This window comes from Elephantulus edwardii, unplaced genomic scaffold, assembly GCF_000299155.1.
Source record: "Elephantulus edwardii isolate Elephantulus edwardi_28Jun2011 unplaced genomic scaffold, EleEdw1.0 scaffold00217, whole genome shotgun sequence".
Classification (NCBI taxonomy): Eukaryota; Metazoa; Chordata; class Mammalia; order Macroscelidea; family Macroscelididae; genus Elephantulus; species Elephantulus edwardii.
Window position 1 is genome coordinate 3,259,951 of NW_006399967.1, and position 11,305 is coordinate 3,271,255.

The following is an 11,305-nucleotide window of genomic DNA, read 5'->3' on the forward strand; positions in this document are numbered from 1 at the left end:
CAGCATCTCTTCCCTTTGTTTTGGTTCTCGATACTCTGGTGCAATTTTCAGCCTCTTCTGACATTCATTTTGGTCTTTTCTGTCTCTTCCTTGTAATGAAATTTTTTTCTCCTCAAGCCTCCAGTTGCAATACTTAGAGATGCTTGAATGATCAAAGCAGCATTAAAAGAAGATGGAGGAAAGACAGAATCATTTTACCAAAAAGAACTGTCCAACACTGAAATATTTCAAGAAGTTTTGTCTTTTAAAGACAAGATAGGTAACATCATGGTAAATGGAGAAGAGATTGAAACTGTCAACAACTTCATCTTGTTTTGATCCACTATTAACAGCCTTTATACCAGCAGTCAGGAAATAAGGAGACACACTGAACTTGGAAAGTCTGCAGTCAAGGACCTCTCCAAATTATTGAGGAATAATGATGTCCGCTTGAGGACTAAGGTGCATTTGATTCAGACCACAGTCTTTCCAGTCTCTTGCTATGCATCTGAGAACTGGACAATGAATAGGAATGACAGAAGAATTGATGCCTTTGAGCTGTGGTGTTGAAGAGCACTAAACATCACATGGACAGCCAAGAGAACGAACAGATATGTCTTGAAGAGGGTGCAGCCAGAGTGCTCTTCGGAAACAAAGATGATGAGGCTTCATCTCACATACTTCGAGTATGTTGCTAGGAGAGTCGATTTCCTGGGGAGGGACATCATGCTTGGAAGGGTGGAGTGTTGGTGAAGGAGAGGAAGACCCCTGACGAGGTGAAGTGACATTGTCACTACCACAGTGGGTTCTACTGTGTCAGGAAGTGTGAGTACAGCACAGGAGTGGACCTGGTTCAGATCCATTGTTCACAAGGTTGCTATGAGTCATACTCAACACCATGTAACAACAACCACAACACCATATGATCAAGAGGCAGAGGTAATGAAGGAAGAAGTTGAAGCTGCATTGAAGGCATTGGCAATCAATCAATCAATCAGGCCCTAGGAATCGACAGGATACTAGGTGACATATTTCAAGTGACAGATGCAGCTCTGAATATGCTTATCAGTCTATGCCAGAAAATTTGGAGGATAGATGCCTGGCTGACTGGAAAAGAACCATGTTTGATCCCATGCCCAAGAAAGGTGATCCAACAGAATGTGGACAGCATCAAGTGATATCATTAAGATCAGGTGCAAACAAAATATTGCTAAAATATTTTTAAATGGCTAGAATAGTACATGTGGAAGGAGGAGTGGCATCCACTTCCATAATAGCTTGCCTCCGGAAACCCTATGAACCTGGAGAGAGGATGAAAGGCACCCAAGCATCAAGGACTCTCCTTCATAGGGTCACCTGTGACTCGACGGCACTTAACGACAACAACAACAGAATAGTACATAGAGAATTTTCTAGAAGTTCAAGCTGTATTTAGAAGAGGCCATGGCACCAGGGATATCATTGCTGATGCCAGGTGGATACTGGCTTTGAGCAGAGAATACTAGAAGATTGTCTGTGTGTGCTTTATTGACTATGCAAAGGCATTTGACTGTTTGGATCATGACAAATTATGGTTAATATTGAGAAGAGTGGGAATCCCAGAACACTTAATTGTGTTCATGTGAAACCTAGACCAAGAGGCTATTATGCAAACGGAGCAAGAGAACATTACATGGTTTAAAATTAAGAAAGGTATGCATCAGGGTTCTATCTTTTCTCCATAACTATTCAATCTGTATGCTGAACCAATTATTTGAGAAGCTGTACTCTATGGAGAAGAATGTGCTACCAGGATTCGAGGAAGATTCATCAATAACCTACATTATACAAGTGATATAACCTTGCTTACTGAAAGTGAGGACTTGAAATGCTTGCCACAGATGATCAAAGACAGTAGCCTTTAACATGGATTGCATCTCAAAGTCAAGAAAACAAAGATTCTCACCACTGAATTGACCAACAGGCAACATTAGATAGGTGGAGAAAAGATTAAAACTGTCAACCGCAGTGCAACAATGAATGCATGGAAATCCAAAATCTCTGGTAATGTTCACTAAAATTATTAAAATAAAAAAAAACAACAAAAAACTGTCAACCACTTCATCTTACTTAAATCTACAGTCAATCCATTTGCTACCAGCAGTGGGGACATATGCACTGGGAAAGTCTGCAGTCTGAGATTTCTTTGAATTATTAAGGAGAAATGACTCCAGTTTGAGGACTAAGGTGTGTGTGATTCAGACCATGATCTTTTGAAGCACTTGCTATTCATCTGACAGCTGGACAATAAACAAAGGATGACAGAAGAATTGACGCCTTTGAGCTGTGGTGTTGGAGAAGAGCACTGAGCATCCATGGATGGCCAAGAGAACAAACAATGATGTCTTAGAGGAGCTTCAGCCAAGGTGCTCTTTGGAGGCAAAGGCGACAAAGCTTCGTCTCACATACTTTGGGCATGTTGCTAGCAGAGGCTATTCCATGGAGAGGGACATCATGCTTGGGAAGGTGGAGGGTGAGAGAAAGAGAAGGCCCTCAGCCAGGTGGACTGAACACAGTGACTGCAGCAGTGGGCTTGAGTGTGTCAGAGATTGTGAGGACGGCGCAGGACAGGACGGGGTTCAAGTCTGTTGTTCACAGGGTCACTAGGAGGTACTTGATAGCACCTAACAACATCCCACGACACAGCTGGCCTTTGAGCCCTAGCGTCCAATGCCTCAAACATTTCCCTGAGATGATTTTTCGTTTCTGGTGGGATAGACTCCCGGTCATATTTTTGCTCTTACAGACTTGTTTTTTCTTTTGCTTCACTTTGAATCTGCATATGAGTTATTGATGGTCAACACCTCATCTGGTTTTGACTGCTGATATTGAGCTTCTCCAACGAACAGCAATATTTGGCCTAGTGGTAAAAAAGTTGTGCTGCCAACCTAAAGGCCGACACATGAAACTCACAAGCGGCTCCACAGGAGAAACATGAACTCTCTCCTGTCCCATTTACGACCTCTGAGAAGCCACTGGAAGTGCAGGCACGAGTCGGTTCTGGGTCGATGTCACACAACAGAGATTAAAAGAGACGACTGAGGTAGCCAAAAGGGTGGACCATGGTTCCACCGGGAAGTCATCACCAGCAGTGGCGTGCACCTTTATGGACTAGGCCTTTGCACAAGGAAACCCTGACAACGGGGAAGGCCAGATCACGTGGCGGTCTGTGGGGAGAAGCAGGTCTACAGAGGCAGAGGGATAAGGACCTTCCTACAGTGCCAAGAACAAGGGCCCTCCCCTCAGCAGACACCCCGAATTTAGATTTCCAGCCTCCTAAACATTAGGGAATAAATTTGTTTGCTACTTTTGGAATCTCTGCTATAGCAGGGCTTGATAATTATGGTAGAACCGGGTACCCTGAGAATAGAATCCTGTTCTAACAGATCCCTGAAACGTGGCTGGAGTTTTGAAGTTCCATCAGCAGAGTACAGAAGAGTTTACAGTGCCCTCTATTTCCGGGAAAACACAGCTCTGGCTCCTGCTACCAGGAAAAAAACAAACCAAAACCCAAACAACCACATTTATGTTGTTTGGGGGTCAGGGGGAACCCACAGAACGCCAAGGTTGCAGAAAAAGTCAAGGCGCTGTGTCCAAGGTGAGCATGTAAAAATGACCTCACTTCAGGGAGGAATTCCATCAATGGAGCGCTTCCAGTACACTGTGTCCCAGACCACACTGCCCGGAGTGGGCCTTAGTTACCTCAGCGACTGTTAGGTGCTGTTGGGTCAAGAACAACTCACAGCAACTCTAATAAGAGCCGCCCTGCACCCTGCTCTATCCTGTGCCGTCCTCGTCATCTCAGAGACACTAGAGCCCACGGCTGAAGTCACAAGGCCAATCCGTATCGTCGGAGGTTTCCCCGTCCCACTGACCCTCCATCTTTCCAAGCCCGTTGTCCCTTTCCAAGGAATCTTTCCAAGCTTGATGTCCTCTCCAAGGAATAGCCTCCCCTAGCTACTTGTCCAATGCATGACAGACAAAGCTTTGTCGTCTCTGCCTCCAAGGAGCACTCTGGCTCTATTTTCTCAAAACATACCTGTTTGGTCTTTTGGTCGTGCATAGATACTCTGTATACTTCTCCAGCACCACAACAGAAATGTGTGGATTCTGCTTCTGTTATCCCCATTCATTGTCCAGCTCTCTGAAGCACAGCAGGTGACTGAGAAAACCATGGCCTGAATCAGGCGCCCCTTAGTCTTTTGGAGAGGCCCTGGCGTACGTGCCCAGTGCCATACATCTCCTGATCTCCTGACTGCTGGTACCGAGGGTGTTGACTGCTGATCCAAGCAAGAAGAAATCACTGATAGCTTCAGTTCTATCTCCATCACACATTAATTCTTTTGGGAGTCAGCTGGCTGACCAGCATGGACCTTGCCATTCCTGCTATGCGCAGACTGGGGCAGAACATTTAATTCTACCTGTTCACCAGAAAGCCACGTCCTCCCATCTCAGGTGGGAGGATCTGTGGAGGAGTGTTGACAAGATGTGTGTTTCCCAAACTTTAGGGAGGAAACAAAACATACACCTATCCTTGGATTTTGATATCTGGCTATGTCCACTGGCATATCTCTTCAGCGCTAGAAATGTGGGAGCTGATAGGAGTGTACGTCCCCCATCAGGCCATCCACACCCACCTTAACTACACGATTGACTGGTGGGCTTTGACACCCACCCAAGACCCTCTCTAAAGGGGTTTTTCCTATCCTTCCTGGTGGTTCATTTAGCAACCTCACAGCAAGGTCCAAACGTCTCACCCAGCCCTTCAAGGTGAGCGATGAGCCTGTGGCCTTCTGTTCCTCCTATAATAGACCATATGTGCTCCATTCATCCCCACTGCCTGTGATGGTAAGGGACACACAAGTGCCATTAATACCCAGTCCTCCTATGGCTCCAGAGGTGAGGGCTCTAACACCTGTGTAGCTCTTGGGAAAGGAGACTACTAGTCAACTGAGCTCTGTTCCAAATAAGCACCCTACTTTGGTAAGGTGGGCACTTGGGCTACTCCCGCCCGTTCTAGGATATTTAGTCCTGACCTTGACTTTATTAATCCCAGTCATTGCCTCGCTGGCCTTCAAGGCCATGCACACAGCAGCTAGCTTTTCAAATTCAAGAGTGTGTAATGACTTCTGACCCCTTTCCACAGTTGAGACCCAAATCCTATGGGTACATGCCATCACCCAATGGCCTATCACAGGCCTCTTTCCATAACTGAGATGAAAATTCTATGGGGACATGCTTTTATCTGACAGTGGGCCATAGCCCCAGCTACAGTACATCCAACTGAAGGCCAAGTAGGGCCACGACATGCATGGCCTGTGCCTGGGCTACTGCCCTCTTGCAGCATCAAGTGCAGATTCTTTCTTCTCCCCTGTGTCCTGGGTGGTATTCTTCTCCATGAACACCTGTAGAGGTCGAGTTGGGGAAGGAGTACTCTTCAGAATCCCAGCAACCCCACTGAAGGGTGTCACTGTTTAACTGCACTGGGTCTAGGGCAAGCTTGCACCTTATCACTCCTGGGATAACGTTAGTCTTACCCAACCAGACAACTCTCAAGAATCGGACAGATAAACCAGGTCCTTGGACCATGTCGGGGTTGACTGTCCAGCCTATGTTTCCAATGCTTGCTTCAAACCACAAGCAGCTGCTTCTAAACCTGAAGCAGAGGTTAGCATAATGTCATCAATACAAGAAGCTGTGTCACAGGAGGAGGGTGGGAGCAAATTTCCCAATCTTGTGCCACTCGTCTGTGGTGTATTGTAAATTTAGGGAAGTCCATCCCTAACACAGTCAGTTGATCTGATAAATTCTCCACTCTGTATGCAGCACCACAGCTCAAAGGCATCCATTCTCCTTCTATCCTCCCTAGTCACTGTCCAGCTCTCTGATGCATAGCAAGTAATGGCAAAGACCATGGCCTGTATCAGGTGCACCTTAGTCTTCACACTGACAGTGTTGCTCCTCAGTACCTTGGAGAGGTCTCTGACAGTACTTTCCCAATGCAATTCATCTTTCAATTTCCTGGATGCTGGTACCAAGAGTGTTGATTTTAGAGCCAAGCAAACTGAAGCTGACAACAATCTCACTCTCTTCACCGTCTATCATGATGCTGCCAATTGGCCCAGTGGTGAGAACCTTTTGTTTTCTTGATATTGTGCTTCAATCCATATTGAAGGCTGCAGTCCTTGACCTTCTGCAGCAAGCGCTTCAGGTCCTGCTAGGAGAACAAACAAGTTCATAATGGAAGGGGATGAAGCCAGGCTGCTCCTTGGAGGCAAGGATTCTGAAACTCTCTGTCTGACATACTTTGGACATGTTGCAAGGTGAGATCAGTCCTTGGAGAGGGGCATCATACTTGGGAGGGTGGAGGGACAGTACAGGAGAGGAAGACCCTCGATGAGATGGACTAATTCCATCACTGGGATAATAGGGGTAGATGTGTCGGAGACAATAAGGTTGGCAAGAGATATAGCAGGGTTTAGGGCTGTTGTACACCAGGTCACTATGAGTCACAAGTGACTCGATGGCACATAACAACACTGTATGCAGCAGGGAGACCACGGTATTCTCCAAGTTCCATCTGGCTTTTCCCCAGGTCCCACAGGGGAGGCACATGGCTGTGAGTGGCTCAGATGATGCCAGCATTCTCCAACTGGAGCACAGCTTGTTCTCTTTCACCATGCCCACATGGGAGCCTATTTTGCTTGGCCATGAACACTTAGTCTGGTGCTGGCAATCTCACCGGCTGGGTGATGAGGATAGCCTTGTGTCTCAGGTTTTATGGTATGCACTCCCAATCAGAATTCACAAGGCTGCTTTTGGGATCTGTTCCATAGCTGCCTGGGGACCTTCCACCAGGGTCCTGCAGTGCTCAGCACAAAGCTGGCTCTGCCGCGTTCTGCACATGGACATGGTTACACTCCAAAACAATGAAGCTGGACCACCGCTCTGCACCTGTGCGGTACCACGTAACTCAGGGACTCAGCACAACCTTCCTGGGCTTGCTCAGACACACTTCTGGGTTTGCTCTGACTCACAGACGTTATTTTCCTGCTATTTTTCCCTGTGGGGAGAATATGTGGAATTATTTCCTCCCCGAGCGTCTTGATCGGGAAGGCCAGCATTCAGTTAACGGACGCATCCCAAGGCCCAGGAACACACCCTCTGTGGGTAGCCTGGACACCTATAACTGGCTGAGGGCTTTCAGGTGCTTTGGGAGTGACCCCTCTGGGACCTTCTAAGGACAGCCATCTCTACAGGGCTTTTTTTAAAAAAAAAATTTATTTTATTTCATTATTTTTTGTGTGTACCGTCAAAGCAGATCTGACTGGTACAGGAGGAGATTGTTCTCCTTCTCCAGCAGAGCATCTGGTGGATTCAAACCGTGCACCTCTGAGATTGCAGTTGTACTTCTTGCCACCAGAGCTCGCCTTTACAAGGCTTTTTATGGGATGACCAAGCACATCACCTGATGGCACAAGTGACATCAGGGTATACCTGTGGCTCCTCTGGGCATACGGTGATGCTGGTACAGTCACTCGTCGTGGCTCTAAGGAATCCAGGGTCCCCTCATTCTGTTATCCTGCCACCGAGACACTCTTGATGCCCATGGGACCCACACTGTAAACTAGTGGCAGGAGCTTCCCTTTTGCCGGTTTGTAGCACTGTGGCCCTTTCCAGCCCTCAGCTCACATGACCAGGATTCCCACTTTGGAAACAGTTGCCTTGAGGATGGGGCTTTGGATATCTCCACTGGGGCTGTTGGTTGGCTCCAAAACATCATTTTCAGCTGGTCTTTCTCACCCTCCTCCAAATCCCTATTGTTGGACACTGAGCTAGCAGTGGTCAGGAGTTCGTCTGGATCTCTCTGAGAGCCTAAAGCTTTTCTCTGAAGCTTTCTCCTGATATCCAGGGCAGACGGAGCGATTAAATGGGTATTAAAAACGATCCTTCAGGAGATTCAGGGTCCAAGTTAGTGCATTCAACATTGCTTCCACCAGCCTAACCTAAAAGTTGTGGGGTTTCCCTTCACATTCTAGGTCACTTCTGCCAACTTAGTGTAACATAAAGGCTGTACCCCAACTTCTCTCAATCATTTAGGAGGCAAGTTTGCACACGTTCCTAGCAGCTTGTCTCGGTCAGGAGCTCCCTGAGCTCCACTGGATACCTGTCGGTTTGTCACATCAGGAACTCCCTGAGCTCCACTGGATACCTGTCGGTCTGTCACATCAGGAACTCTCGGAGCTCCACTGGATACCTGTCGGTCTGTCACATCAGGAACTCTCGGAGCTCCACTGGATACCTGTTGGTCTGTCACATGCTTATCATCAGCGCTGGATCTCACACACTGACGATTCTTTGCTTTTCATTAGGGGACCAGCGGAGAGAGCAAAACTGTCAAACAGTTCCATTTTAAGAAAAAAAATAGTACTTTTCCAAAACTCCTCTATAAACCTCTTGGGGAAAATGTTGCATTTTATCTTTACAATTCTTTACACCTCTAAGGGGACATGGACTCTCAGGATTCTTTCCACTAGGTCTCCTTACCTTTTGGACGGGGCAGAGTGGCATCCACTGCCTAAACAACATGCCTCTGGAAACCCTCTGAACTTTGGTAAATGTCGACAGTTCTAGAGGGGCTTCAGGTATTTTGTTTGTAGGGTTGCTGTGAGTTGTGCTCAACTTGAAGGCAATCAACACCACAAGAGGGCAGGGTACAAGGTTTGAGTTCTAGGGGAAATGACCATCTCAAGTGGAGTATGAGGAGTTCTGGCTGGTGTTCTGCCCTCTGGGTAGGGAAGGAGAGTCACCCCGAGGGCGTTCCTGGAAATCCCTAACATTTTTACTGCAGGTCTGGGAGGAATAATTCACTCATTTCCCTCACCTCATGAAGGTGTTCTCACAAGTGCATGAACAGCTGCACACGTGGGAGCTCAGGCCACTCGCCCTGCCATTGGCAGAATAGATCTTATTTGTGTTCATAACTCTGGGAATCATTGACAGGCCAAACCTCTGAGGCATCTAATCTATATAGTAGACATTTCATGTTGCAAAAAAATTAGTAACCTTTTCTTTTTTTCCCCTCAAGGTATCCAATCCTAAACTTCGGTCTTCCCAATTCTTATGCAAGCAACCTATTGTGAGTGTAGTCTGGAATTGATGGTTGCTATCCCATAGTCTGTCTGGAGAACTGAACGGGATCATGGAGGGTTTATGACACCACGCCCAACGTCTCATTACTGGCTTGGCTCAGGACCTGAAAGCTCACCAACTATCAGTAAAAAGGAGTCCCTTCTCCTGGAGTTTCTTCTCCAAAGACCACCTCATCTCTAGAGAGCTTCGGAGACCTCTTTCTGACTCAACGGCAGCCAACAGGCGCAGGTCTTATGTCCCTCCCGCCCCAACATTTTCCTAACTTACTGTTTAATTCTTGATGTCCCGCCTCAATTCTGGGAACCAAAGTGGAGGTTCCCTCTGCTGGATGCTGGCAAACGTCTAGGACACTTAACCTAGAGTAGTTAGCACTGGTCTGCAGTCATCCCCCATATGCTGGATTATCAGAGCTCAACATGTAACCACGCTCTAGCCTAGCAATTGCTACGCACTGGGCCCATTTAAAAAATTCCCACACCAATTCAGTCCTCAGAAACTTCCCTGGTGAAGCTCCTAATTTCCAAGCACTCACCCCTAAGTCTCTGTTACCAGCCATTATCAAGGTAAAGCCTATTGCTTGCTTCTATTTCTCCCTTCCTTCGGCCAACTCAGGAAGCTTGCTTTTAGCTCCTCCCTTGCAACACTGGCTCACTTCCTATTTCCTTTCAAACACAGACCTTACAGTCCACTCAGACCTCAAACCATCATGGTTAATAAGATCAGGATGGGGAAACGCAAATCCAGAAGGTCACAGAAATAGAGGGGTTGTAGGATATGTAGAAAGCCTTCATAAAAGAAACGTAAAGACATTTCTAGGTAAGGGCAGGTAATAAGAAAGAATGTGAACAGGCACCTGTTGGAGCTGCAAGTCAGTGCAAGGTGGAGGTAGTGCAGAGAGAAGGTGGTATTTCTCTCATCACCCACAAGCCCTAATACACCCCCACGTTAACCCACAGACATACATCACAACATCAACAAAATAAAAATTTACCCGCTATCCATTTGTGCTCTATTGTACCTTTTCAACCTGCATGCAGATCATCCAAGACGCTGGGCTGTACAAGGAGAAACGTGGCATCAGGATTGGTGGAAGAGTCATCAACAACTTGCGTTATACAGATGACACAACCCTGCTTGCTGAAACGGAGGAGGACCTGAAGCGCTTGCTGCAGAGGGTCAAGGATTGCAGCCTCCTATAATGGATTGAAGCTCAACATCAAGAAAACAAAGATTCTCACCATTGGGCCAACGGCAATATGAGTATGGATCGTGAAGAGATTGAGATAGTTAACAGTTTGTTTGCTTGGCTCCAAAGTCAACACTCTTGGTAACAGCAGCCAGGAAATCAAGAGACGAATTGCATTAGGAAAGTCAGCTGTGAGGGACCTCTCAAGAGTACTGAAGATCAATGATGTCAGGCTGGAGACTAAGGTGCCCCTGATCTGGGCTATCGTCTTCGCAATTACGTGCTAGGCATCAGAGAGTTAGACAGTCAATAGGGATAAAAGAAAGAGAATTGATGCCTTTGAGCTGTGGTGCTCGAGAAGAGTGTTGAATATATCATGGACTGCTGGGAGAACAAACAGCTTTGTCCTGGAGAAGGTGAAGCCAGAATGCTCCTTGGAGTCAAGGATTCTGAAGCTTTGTCTGACATACTTTGGACATGTTGCAAGGAGGAACTAGTCCTTTGAGAGGGACATCATGTTTGGCAGAGTGGAGGGGCGGCGCAGGAGAGGAAAACCTTCGAAGAGATGGAGCGATTCAATGTCTAGAGTGGTGGGAATGAGTGTGTTTGAGATGGCTAGGTTGGTACAGAATAGAACGGCGTTTAGCTCTTGTACAGAGGGTCGCTATGAGTCACGAGCAACTTGATGGCACATAACAACATCCATTTGTGTACATTGTTGTTGTTATGTGCCGCTGACTAGTTTGCGACTCATAGCGACCCTATGCACAACAGCCCTAAACCCTGCTATATCCTGTGCCAATCGCATTGCCTCTGGCACACCCATCCGGATTACCCCAGTCACTGAATCAATCCGCCTCATAGAGGGTCTTCCCCTCCTGCGCTGTCCCTCTACTCAGCATGATGTCCCTCTCCAAAGACCTGTCTCTCCTTACAACATGTCCAAAG

The 11,305-nt window shown here is 47.0% G+C and overlaps 1 protein-coding gene across 1 annotated transcript in view; it reads right to left on the bottom strand.

Moving 5' to 3' along the window:
- Positions 1-11,305, bottom strand: part of LOC102847002 (zinc finger protein 420-like) — a 31,039-nt gene that overhangs the window by 7,312 nt on the left and 12,422 nt on the right. The gene's annotated exons all lie outside the window — the stretch shown is intronic.